This window comes from Hevea brasiliensis, chromosome 3, assembly GCF_030052815.1.
Source record: "Hevea brasiliensis isolate MT/VB/25A 57/8 chromosome 3, ASM3005281v1, whole genome shotgun sequence".
Taxonomy (NCBI): Eukaryota; Viridiplantae; Streptophyta; class Magnoliopsida; order Malpighiales; family Euphorbiaceae; genus Hevea; species Hevea brasiliensis.
The window spans coordinates 87,924,938-87,937,847 of record NC_079495.1 but is presented as its reverse complement, the minus strand read 5'-3'; the positions used below and the strand labels follow the sequence as shown (position 1 = coordinate 87,937,847).

The 12,910-nt window shown below is 33.2% G+C and overlaps 1 non-coding gene across 1 annotated transcript; it reads right to left on the bottom strand.

Annotated features, from left to right (window-relative positions):
* Nucleotides 1–7,468: 7,468 nt before the first annotated feature.
* LOC131178912 (small nucleolar RNA R71) lies at nucleotides 7,469–7,575 on the bottom strand. The gene has a single exon (XR_009147919.1). It is a non-coding gene; the product is annotated as a small nucleolar RNA R71 (small nucleolar RNA).
* Nucleotides 7,576–12,910: the final 5,335 nt, after the last annotated feature.

Here is a 12,910-nt window from a genome sequence, read left to right as displayed (position 1 = left end):
TCCAGACCAAGAGACAATTATCAGAGGTTTGTGCACAACTAGTTTTCAACTGATTTTACTCTGAATAAGATTTCATATGATTAATTGTATGTTATTGATTTAAATTGTGTTTGTGCACAACAGTATTTCTTTTGAATTTTTCAATTGAAATGAATTATGACTATTTGTACATTATTGTTTTAAATTGTGGAAATGTGTTTGAATGGATATTTATTGCTTGAAAAGCATTGTAAATGATTTGATGGATACTATTGATTGAAAAGCACTGTAAATGGTTTTTGTGGAAATTAAAGATAATTATGAATTGTGTTGCCATTTTGTGAATGAAACTATAACTTTGGAAATTTATTGGATTCTCACGAATCATTTGAATAAAATGTTTGGAATTGATTTTGTGTTCACACTTAGCATGACAGTATCATATCATTCCTTCTCCTTTTATGGGGTTGTGATCGTTTATTTTCCTTCTCTATTTATGGAGTCGTGATCGTTTATTTTTCTCCCTCTCTGGTTTACCAGTTGAGGTGATCGGATGAGTACTCATTATATAGCTAGCTCCCTTCCTCATTGATTTCGATTAGTGGGGTTGTGATTGCTTTGTCGTGGTGTACAACGCGGCATTGATCGGAAATTTGTGTCATGGATTAAGTTGTGAATGAATTGGCAACACTGTATTCTTAACTTATTCGACTAAATTGTGTTGTTATGCGATTTGATAATTTGTGAAATGAAGTTAAATTCTTATTGACATTTACTGTCTTTCGAATTTAACTGTGTTCTGATTATTGAGATTTATTGTGAGATTGTGAAATGAATTTAAACTCTTATGGACATATACTGTCTTTTGAATTCAACCATGATCTGACTTACTAAAATTTATTATGATATTGAGAAATGGAGTTTAAATTCTGGTTGACAATTATTGTCTTGAAATTAACTATGGTTTTAAGTATCCACTATTTATATGATTTATGAATTGTGATTTAAATTGTATTTAGTTAATGTTGTGCACCACTGAGACATTGTCTCAGCGATAGCTTTTTATTGCTGTCGCAGGTAGACAGACAGACAGTGCAGCAGACTAGGCTGCTAGTACCTCCAGCGAGAGACTACCGGGTATAATGAGTATACCAGTATTTTGTATTTTGTAATGTAATGTATGTTCACTGTATGTACATATTGTTTTTGGTTTTGAGCAGTTGTAAATTAAAATTGTACATTGGAGTTGTAAAGTAAATTATGAGATATTTTGACTTGTAAAAATTGTATTATATTTTCTCTATCTCAGTCCTTGAAAAATTACTGTGAATTTGACTTGAGAAATGTGTTGTGTTGAGAAAAATGTTGAAGTTGAGATTTGGAAATTTATTGAAGTGTTTTTCACAGGTTTTCTGAAGAACTGTTTTATCCAAAATACAGATGGCACTCTGCCAAAATTTTTACAGAAATTCCAAATAATTCAAATGTGTTAGTTCTATCACTACAATTTAAAAAGGTTTTTAATACCTGTAAATAGTGCTCACCACGGTAAAAGAAGTAAGAAAAGTTTTTAAAATCCCTTGTAGTGTATTTAATGGATTATCAGTAGACGGAGTTGGTAATTCATTAGGTATACTACGGGATCATGTTATGCCTTACAGAGGGGTAGGGTGTGACAGTACACGGGCCGTGTAACTTGACCCATGTAAATCTTGGAGACCCGTGTAACTTTCTGTGCCAATACGAAACATGCCCATTCAGCTCTAGTAAGTTACATGGCCCTAGGCCGTATTGTCACACCTTACCCTCCGTAAGGCATAACATGATCCCGTAGTATGCCTAATAAATTAATCAAACTTCGTCTACTGATAACTCATTAAATACACAACAAGGGATTTTAAATCTTTTCTTATTTCTTTTTACAGTGGTGAGCACTTTTGATAGATGTTAAATTTTTTTTTTTTAACTGAAGTGAAACCAAATAACAAATCTGAAGTATCAATAATTTCTGTAAAAATTTCGGCAGAGTGCAGTCTGTATTTGGAGCAAAACAATTCTTCAAAAACCTGTAAAAAGCACTTCCAATATATTTGTTCAATCCCAAACTCCAATATGACTCAACTCAAATCAGTGTCCTCAACATAGTTCAAACTCAATTCAATATCATTTTCAGCAATTCCAAAGATAAAGTGCAAAATAAATGAGCATTTCAAAAGTTGAAATAAGAGAATTGTAATACAACATTTTGACAAGCCAAAATAATTTACAACTTTATTTTACAACTGCTCAAGACCAAGTACAATATATACATACAGTTCACATACATAACAATAATATTTACTAGGAAGTGGTATACTCAATATACCGGGCAAAATCCCAAAGCGAAGTCATAAGCAGCCTACTCTGCTGCTTTATCTGTCTGTCTACCTGCGACTGTAATGAAAAAGCTGTCTACCTTTGACTACAATGAAAAAACTGTCTCTGAGTAAAATTTACTCAGAGGTGCACAATAACAATTTAAAATGCGGTATATAAAACTTTTATTGACAATTTATAATTAAAATAATTCACAATTTCATGTTACAATTTTCAAAGCTCATATAACACAAATTTGATCAAATAATTTAATAACACAGTGTTGCCAATCATAACACAACTTAGGTCATGACACAAATTTTTTCGAATATACCATGTTGTACAGCACGACAAGACATACTCACCCCACTAATCAAAATCAATGAGGGAGGTGGCTAGCTAGCTAATGAGTACTCATCCAAACTCACCTCAGACTGGCAAGCCAGAGAGGGAGGAAAGTGATCAAATATCAAACTCAACCCCACAAGTAGAGGAGGAACATATTAATATTGCCATGCCAAGTGTGAATCCAAAATCAATTTAAAACAAGTTATTCAAATATTTCATGCAAAACACAATCAATTTCCAAAGTCAATTTTCCATTTACAAAGTGGCAACACGGTAGTTATCGAAACCCATAATTAACACAATGCATAATAATCATGTTTTCAATGGGAAAACGATAATTTAAAGTTATTGTGCGCAAATACAATTTAAAACTATAATGTTTAATTGTAATTTAGGCAACAATCAAACAAACCTTATTTTCAAATTTCCTTTTCTAAAATAGGCAATGAACTTTTCTCAAACAAATTTTCCCAAGTCATAAATTCACAACTCATTTCTCCAAAATAAATTTTCTAGTAAAAGCAGTGAATATAAAAAGTATTATGCATAGACCTAATTTGAGTCACCTCTAGGCCTTGACTCAATGTTCCTTATGCTTTTCAATATCCTTTTCAACTGAAACACATGATCTAAAGTGTTTCAGTACTCAGTTAAATTGTTTTTAACAATAAAATCCAATATCTAAATTTTTTTCTTGGTACTTTTCTCTTCAATTCATTTCATTAGTCAACCTATAATATTGACCATTAATACACACTAGGTGAATTAATTTTAATGTTACCAATATGTCACATTTTATAGTCCTTTAGTGTTGGTATATGTTACCAATTTCATTTCCAAGTGTATTGCATTTTATTGCAATTTAATCGGATTTTGGTATACTGTTTTGACCTAGCCGAATGACCTAGTTTCCTCGATTTTCTGGTTCTTGTCAGAATTACAAACTTGTAGGTCTATGTCTTAGTGAACTTTTGCCACAAATTTTAGGTCATTTGGAGTTTACTAGACCAAGTTATGGTCATTTTACTATTGCTTGACAGATTACACTAAAATGGCAAACTTAGGTCATTTTTAGGTCATTTGCGATTATGGCAGTTTTTATACCCGAATTTGTGCAAGCATTTCGACTTGCTTATGGTCATTTTTGGGATTTATGATCTCTACAAAAGATGTAGCCCTATGTCTAAGCTTTCCAACCATATAAATTTCAAGTCATTTGGACCTATTTTGAGTGAGTTATGGCGAAAATACTGACTGCTATTCAAATGGTAAATTTTTAGGTTTGTAATGTCACTAATCCGGATTTGGTCAATTTTCATATCGCTTTCTGGATAGAATTTAGGTAAGCTTTCAACATAAAAGTCGGCACATTTTGTGCCTAATTTCATCTCCAATTGGCCTCATACCAATTGGAGTCACACAATTCCATTTATAGCCTGAAACACATACTGCCCTTAACACATTTTTGAAGCATTAACCATTCACACATTGAACTAATTATAACTTCACTTCCCAAATAATTTTGCATTTGTATCATACTACAACCATTCATTGCTTTACATTATAGTAACTTTAGGTAGGATATAACCAATTTACAATGCACCAATTGCACTTCCAATTCACAATATCCAGTTTAAACAATACATACACATGAATGCTCCTAACCACTACATATAACTTCCATCCTCAATCATACAAACTGCCCCTACCTCATCACCACCAGAATTCATCAATAAGTTTCATGATATCATACATAATTTCATGGGTTTAAAGGCTGCCCAAAAATGGCAGTTTACTTAGGTATTGAATTTCCCTTACAAACCCTTAATTTTAATTGCTCAATTCATACATACACATGCAATACATTGGCTAAAACATCTTATATATTTCAGCATTCTAATTAACCTCATTACCCATAAATTTAAAGTGAAAACAACTCAAACTTCTTCAATGTCCATGGCTGCTAAAAATGGAGCACCTCTATAACTCATCAAAACCTCAAAATTTCTTCATAAATCAACTCACCACAACACCAACACAAACTTTAACAAAGAAAGGAAGAAGAAATGGACATTTACCTCTTTTGAGCTTGACCAAACTTCACCAAAAACTCTTAAAATTACTATCAACTTCTTCCTTGCAATGTGGGAAGAAACTTTAATGAAGACAAGTTGGGGAAATGGTGGCTTGATCATGGAGTTTTCATGCTTGAAAGGTGGCCGGCCATGGGAGGACTTCTTCAAGCTTTGGTTCGGCTATGATGAAATTAAATGGAGAAGATGAGTTGCAGAAGTTAGTGGAATTTTCTTTTGATTTGTGTTCTTATATAGTGCTTAGTGGTCCACTAAGTATTAAGAAATTATTTGTTTAATTAAACTTTTATTTATTCAATTTTCTTACCCCATAATTTCCCTTAATCCCACTTCATTTCAAATTCAATTTTTCATGTAATTTCCAAACTTTAACACTACTTTATTTTCATGGACATTTAGGTCAAAAGTCAACTCTAAGTATCAATTGACCAAAATGCCCTTATTCGGGTTGTATTCCCGATTTTTCGGTAACACCAATTTTTATCGGTTTCTCGATTTTTTGTTTTTCTTTGTACTAATTAATTAATTTTTCTTTGACATTTCTAATGTCATTTATACTTCAATAGATGTTTATTAAAGTTTTAAAAATATTTTTCAGGGTTTCCCGTGGTCCACGGCTAGTCAACGGTCCACGCCGTAACTTTCCGGTGTGGTCACCCATCGCTACGGTTTTTGGCTCGTTTAACTTAGTTACATTTTATTGCTATTATTTTGCCTCTATTGTATTTAATTATCTTATGTCTCCTCACTAACATTTAAGCGTAGTTCCAAGCATCCTAACTGTCCAGACAGACACCGGTCACCGGAACAGTAGAACTCACTACCGAATATAGGGGTGTTACACGTGTAGTGATACACGGGCCGTGTATCCATCGACAATCAGTTTCCTGATTTTGCTCCGATTGCAATTTTTGACAGAGACTCTAAAAGAAACCTAACCCTAGACCATTTATTATAAATAAATGAGGCAGCAGCCGTTCGAAGGAGCGTCTCTTGACATCAGAAAGACTTTCATTCTCCATTAATGTTTTAGATTTCTTTTCTTTATTTTTTTATAAGCCATGAACATGAATGGCTAAGTTTTTTATTCAGTTCAAGGGATTCAAGTTCTTTTGCTTAATTTGTGAGATCAGGTTCTTAATTTAATTTATGTCCTTTTGAATATCTATTGTTTTCTGATTTCTTTGTCTTTGATCTATTGAATGATTTGCTAAAATGGCCTATTAGTTAATTGTTTGATGAGATCAATTGCTAGTTCATCTTCATAATCCGTAATTGTTGTGTAAGATTGAAAATGAGTAGCAATTAGGTTTTATTGATTATGATCCCAGTTTTTGATAATAACCTAAGGAAACAATAGGGTGGATTAAATTATTTATGTTTCATAAATTGTTGTTCAGCTTAACTACTTCCTTTTCTTAAAGCAGTTATTAATTTGATGAGGATTGCTTAATACCAACTCAATTAATAAGTAGAGTCAATAAGAGTGCTGGGCTCGAATTGATGAGTATAGGGAAGTCAGGGGTTTACCTCACTATTTGGTAAATCTACGTTAAGTATTCAATAAAAGATAATTGTATTTCTTTGGTCTATGATCAAATCAAGGCATTGGAATGAGAATTACCTTGGACTGAAGTTTGTTTAAATTGAGATTTTCATATTTAGTTCTTGAATTTTTTATTTCTTCTGATTTTGTGTTACAAACCCCCCCCCCCCAATATTGCACGAAATTTAATAATTCAGTCTCTAGGGTTCGACCTGGATTTACCATTTACTGCAGAAAATATTTCATAATTAGTGATTTCAGTTAATTTAATTTCTGGTGGATTCGACACCTATCAAGAATTTTGGCGTCGTTGCCGGGGACTGAAATTCATTAGATTTCGTGTTTTTAGTGTTAGGATATTTTGTTATTAATTTTGTTTGTGAAGTGGTGTTATTTTCAGGTTTTTGGACAAAAATTATCGTGTTACTATTCATCAAGAGGTTTGGTTGAATTTGGAGGGCAGCCCATACCTATTTTAAAGGAAATGATGCTCTGATCAAGACCAATCAATCCATAGGATTCCTTGGCCCCACCCTCTTGAGGCCAAATTCGATTGTTTTCTAGGGTTTTGAGGCATTTTTCTGTTTTTACTTTGATTTCTTTTTGTTTATGACAAGAACTTCTCAATCTGGTGAGTTGATCTTTGATCCAGAAGTAGAAAAAAACAGCTAAACAGTTGAGAAAATTGGCTAAGTATGCTAAGCAGATTCCGAGTACATCTGAAGGAGTCCAATCTCCAAGGGAGTTAAGTTTGGATTAAGAGGAAAATTCTAAAAACGAAACCATAGCTACTAGGACTTTGAAAGAGTTGGCTGCTCCTGATCTAAACCAACAGCCTTTGTGTATTCAATACCTTGCTTTAAATGTTACTTTTGAGTTAAAATCTGGACTAATCCATTTGTTGCCTAAGTTTCATGGTCTTGCAGGTGAGGATCCACATAAGCATCTAAAGGAATTTCATGTTGTGTGTTCCAGCATGAAACCTCAAGGAGTTTCAAAGGATCAGATCAAGCTTCGAGCTTTTCCTTTCTCAATGGAGGGTACAACTAAGGATTGGTTGTATTACCTTCCTTCCGGATCTGTCAACTCGTAGAATGGGATGAAGCAGATATTTTTGGAGAAGTATTTTCCTGCTTCCCGTGCTGCCAACATAAGAAAAGAAATTTGTGGCATACGACAGTACAATGGAAAAAGCTTGTATGAGTATTAGGAATGATTTAAGAAACTGTGTGCAAATTGTCCCCATCATCAAATAAGTGAGTAGCTTTTGATTCAATATTTCTATGAGGGACTTCTACTAATGGACCGCAGTATGATAGATGCTGCTAGTGGAGGAGCTTTGGTTGACAAGACACCAGAAGAGGCAAGGAGGCTGATTGCTAACATGGCAGCAAACTCTCAGCAGTTTGGAATGAAAATGGATCATGCACCTAAGAAGGTTAATGAGGTAAGTACAGCTAACCTTGAGAAACAGATTTCTGATTTAACTTCTTTGGTGAGGTAATTGGCTGTAGGAAAAATGCAAACTGTTAAGGTATGTGGAATTTATTCAGGTTTGGGTCATGCTACTGATATGTGTCCAGCGTTACAAGAGGATGAATCAATGCAACATGTTAATGCAGTAGGAAATTATGGATAGCCACAACACAGGTATGGTCCCTTTTCCAATACTTATAATCCAGGATGGCGAGATCATCCCAATCTGAGTTATGGGAATCAACCGGTGTAAAACTGATACCAGCAGCAGAGACAAGTGAATCTACCACCTTCGCCTCCCGCAAATCAAGGTATGTCACTCGATGAAATTGTTAAGGCTTTGGCTAACAATACACAACAGTTTCAACAGGAGACTAGAAATAGCATTCAAAACATAGAGAGGCAGATTGGTCAGTTAGGCTCATCTATAAGTAAGCTGGAAGCTTAAGGTTCTGGAAAGCTCCCATCAGAAACAGCCATGAACCCTAGAGAAAATGCAAGTGCGATACTGTTGTGGAGTGGAAAAGAAGTTGATAATCAGACTCCACATGAGCCAATAAAAAAGAAGAAGCAAGGAGAAAAAGAGTCTGAAGTCCCTGAAATTAAGGTAAATACTAAACCTAAACTAAATAAGGTTAATAATTATGTTCTTCCTCCATTCCCCTGCAAGTTGGCCAAGACAAAGAAAGAAGAACAAAAGAAAGAAATTTTGGAGACTTTCAAGAAGGTGGAGGTGAATATACCTTTACTGGATGCAATCAAACAAGTTCCAAGTATGCTAAATTTCTTAAGGAACTATGCACTATAAAGCGCAAGTTGAGGAATAATAAGAAGATCTGTGTGGGGGAAAATATATTGGCATTGATTCAGCAAAAATTACCCCCTAAGTGTAAGGATCCAAGTTCGTTTTCTATTCCCTGCAGAATAGGTGATTCTAAATTTGAATGCGCAATGGCAGATTTAGGAGCATCTATTAATGTTATGTCAAATTCAATTTTTCAAACTTTAAATTTGGGTCCTTTGAAAGAAACCAGTGTCATTATTTAGTTAGCTGATCGTTCTAATGCTTACCCATTGGGAGTAGTCGAAGATCTGTTGGTGCAGGTTGGAAAATTGATTTTCCCTGCAGATTTTTACATTCTGGATATGGAGGATAGTGTTCCCACATCAAAGTTAGCTTTGATTTTGTTTGGAAGACCTTTCCTAAAAACTGCCAAGACAAAAATTGATGTGGATGAGGGTACCTTAACTATGGAGTTTGATGGAGAGATTATCAAATTTAATATCTTTGATGTCATGAAGTGTCCTGCTGATGATCATTTTGTCTTTGCTATTAATGTTGTTGATACATTTGTGCAGGATGTTTTTGAGGATGAGTTAGAAAGAAAATCACAATTGCATGAATTAGAGGAAATTTGCCTTAAGCTTATGAGAATTCTAGGATTTATAAAGAAAAGACAAAGGCATTCCATGATAAACTAAGGAAGCAGTTTGTGATTGGGCAAAAAGTTTTATTATATAATTCCATATTGAAGCTGATGCTTGGTAAGTTGCGTTCTCGTTGGATTGGACCCTTTGTTGTTACTAATGTGTTTTCTTATGATACAGTTGAAATTCAAAGTTTAGGAACTAACAAAGTGTTCAAGGTCAACGGTCATAAACGCAAGCCATTTTATGAGGGGTTTCAGGAGAATTCAGTAGATTAAGGAGTTTAGTCATGTCGAGCTAACGACGATAAACAAAAGCGCTTCTTGGGAGGCAACCCATGGGTGGCTTGTTAGCCACAATCAGATTTGTTTTTTTTCCCTTATTTTATTTTATTTTCTAGCATTTTTTTTCTTTTCTTTTGCATTTGGGCTTTACATTGGGGACAATGAAAGTTTTAAGTGTGGAGGAGGAGAAATTTGTTGCAGCAATCTTTTTTAATTATTAAAAAAATAATAAAAAATAATAATAAATAATAATAAATAAATAAATAAAAATAAAAAATAAAAATAAAAATAAAATAGAATTTATTGTCATAAGCTTGATTCATGATTCTTTATTAACTCTCGGAGAGAAGTGCTTTATCCTTGAAATATCTTTTCTATTTTAGATTGAATTTTTGAGATTTTAGGCAAGGTAATAGTAACTTTAATGATGGATTTTCCCTCTTCTCCATACCATATAGCAATTTTTTCTACATAAATCATTTAGGCTTGATTTAATGGTGAAATGATTAGTTATGTGTGCTTTAAACTAGTGTCATACATATTTCAAAACTTTGTTTAATCTATCAGGGCACTTTACAATATGTAGATGCATAAATTGGGGGAAATAAAAAAAAAAAAGGTTGAACTTGAAAATTGCTTTGCTGTTTTAGTTAAGCAAACTAACCAGGGGTTTTCATGAACCCCATGTCGATTCTCAAGCCAAAGGCTAGCTAGGATATGAGCAAGGTGTTTTTCTAAAGGTGTCAGTTGAAAAAAAAAAAAAAAAAAAAAAAAAGATAACTGTGACAAGAGAGAAGTACCAATTTCAAATAAAAAAAGGGGCATTTCTATCTCCCCTAAGATTTGCAAAGAGCTATAATTGTTGTGCCCTGATAAATTAGCCTTGTGTTTTGGTATGTATTGACTTAAAATTTTATGGAACATTGATTGTGTGAGCTTAATTGATTTTAAGCCTTTTGTTTTGTGTTGGAAAATTGTTGATATATTGGTATGGTGTTGATGGAATTTGTTGTAATGGTTATTACCTTACTTGCCTCTCTTTTTTCAAACTTTTAATCTTTTGTTAGAGAATGTTGTGATAGGATGAAGTTAAGGAACTTCTAAGTGGAGTTGATTGAGAATTTAAGTCATGCTTGAGGATAAGCATGGAATAAGTGTGGGAGAATTTGATAAGTGCATAATTTATTAATTTTACTCCCATCATACTTAGTGTTTCTAGGATCTTTATGCCTAATTCAGTTGATTAAAGTATAATTATCTATCAAGCATATGTTTAGAGTATTATTGAAATAATTGCGTTAAATGGAGAAATTGTTAGCATTTGTATTAATCTGACTCTTTCTGTATTTTTCGGGGTTTTGATGAAGTCCCAGAATATAGAAGTGTGGAAGGAAGCTTGGAAAGATCGAAGGATTGAGAAGCGTTGTTAATACAAAGTACACGAGTCGTGTAAGCACAACCATGGACCCATGTAACATTCTACCAGAAGAAATCCAGAGAACCGAGGAAGAAACAAAGTACACGGGCCGTGTAACTTGACCCATGTAAATCCTGGAGACCCGTGTAACTTTCTGTGCTAATACGAAACATGCCCATTTAGCTCTAGTAAGTTACACGGCCCTAGGTCGTGTAGTGATACACGGGTCGTGTATCCGTCGATAATCAGTTTCCTAATTTTGCTCCAGTTGCAGTTTTTGACAGAGACACTAAAAGAAACCTAACCCTAAACCATTTATTATAAATAGATGAGGCAGTGGCCGTTCGAAGGAGCCTCTCCTAACATCAGAAAGACTTTCATTCTCCATTCACGTTTTAGATTTTTTTTCTTTATTTTTTTATAAGCCATGAACATGAATGGCTAAGTTTTTAATTCAGTTCAAGGGATTCAAGTTCTTTTGCTTGATTTGTGAAACCAGGTTCTTAATTTAATTTATGTCTTTTTGAATATCTATTATTTTCTGATTTCTTTGTCTTTGATCTATTGAATGATTTGCTAAAAAGGCCTATTAGTTAATTGTTTGATGAGATCAATTGCTAGATCATTTTCATAATCCGTAATTGTTGTGTAAGATTGAACATGAGTAGCAATTAGGTTTTATTGATTATGATCCCAGTTTTCGATAATAACCTAAGGAAACAATAGGGTGAATTAAATGATTTATGCTTCATAACTTGTTGTTCAGCTTAACTATTTCATTTTCTTAAAGTAGTTATTAATTTGATGAGGATTGCTTAATACCAACTCAGTTAATAATTAGAGTCAATAAGAGTGCTGGGCTCGAATCGATGAGTATAGGGAAGTCAGGGATTTACCTCATTGTTTGGTAAATCTACGTTAAGTATTCAATAAGAGATAATTGTATTTCTTTTGTCTGTGATCAAATCAATGCATTGGAATGAGAATTACCTTGGACTAAAGTTTGTTTAAATTGAGATTTTCATATTTAGTTCTTGAATTTCTGATTTCTTCTGATTTAATGTTACAAGACACCCCCCAATCTTGCATGAAATTTAATAATTCAGTCTCTAGGGTTTGACCTAGATTTACCATTTACTGCAGAAAATATTTCATAATTGGTGATTTTAGTTAATTTAATTTATGGTGGATTCGACACCCATCAATTTGTATATTTTATCAGGTGTTTTCATGTGGTTCTAGAATCAAAGATGTGTCACACCCTATCCCTCAGTAAGATGTAACATGATCCTGTAGTACATCTAATGAATTACCGTACTTCACCTACCGATAACCCATTAAATATACTACAAGGGATTTTAAAATAATTTTCTTACTTTTCGAAGGTGGCGAGCACTTTTGGTAGGAATTAAAAATATTTACTTAAAGTTTAAAGACTAGTTAAAATTTTTATCCATTTTTATTTTTATGCAAATTTTAGAAAATTTTTGGCAAAATGCTGTCTATATTTAGGAAAAACAGTTCTTCAAACACCTGTAAAAACACTTCCAATAATTCATTTCATCAAAATAAACCACTACCACAGCACAAATCAACATCATTTCTCCCAACTCCATAATTTAAAACAATTCTCAATTCAATTTTCTTCAAAAATAATATTAAATAACTTCATTTATATTCCACTAAAGAAAAATTAATTTACATTCATTTCAAAACTCAAAAATAAGTTTGAACATTATAATAATTTGTATTTTATTACATACTAAAATAATATTATAAGAGTTTTTGTACAACTGCTCAATCAATTTACATACATATAATTACATGCATAATCAAAATCTAATATACAAGGGTATACCTATAATATACTCGAGGCTAGTCACAAGTAGTCTTCAAGATGCAGCTGCAGGAATCTCACTCAACTGCTCTATCACTACTCTCATTTGCGACAGCATACAAAGCTATCGCTGAGTGGTGAACTCAG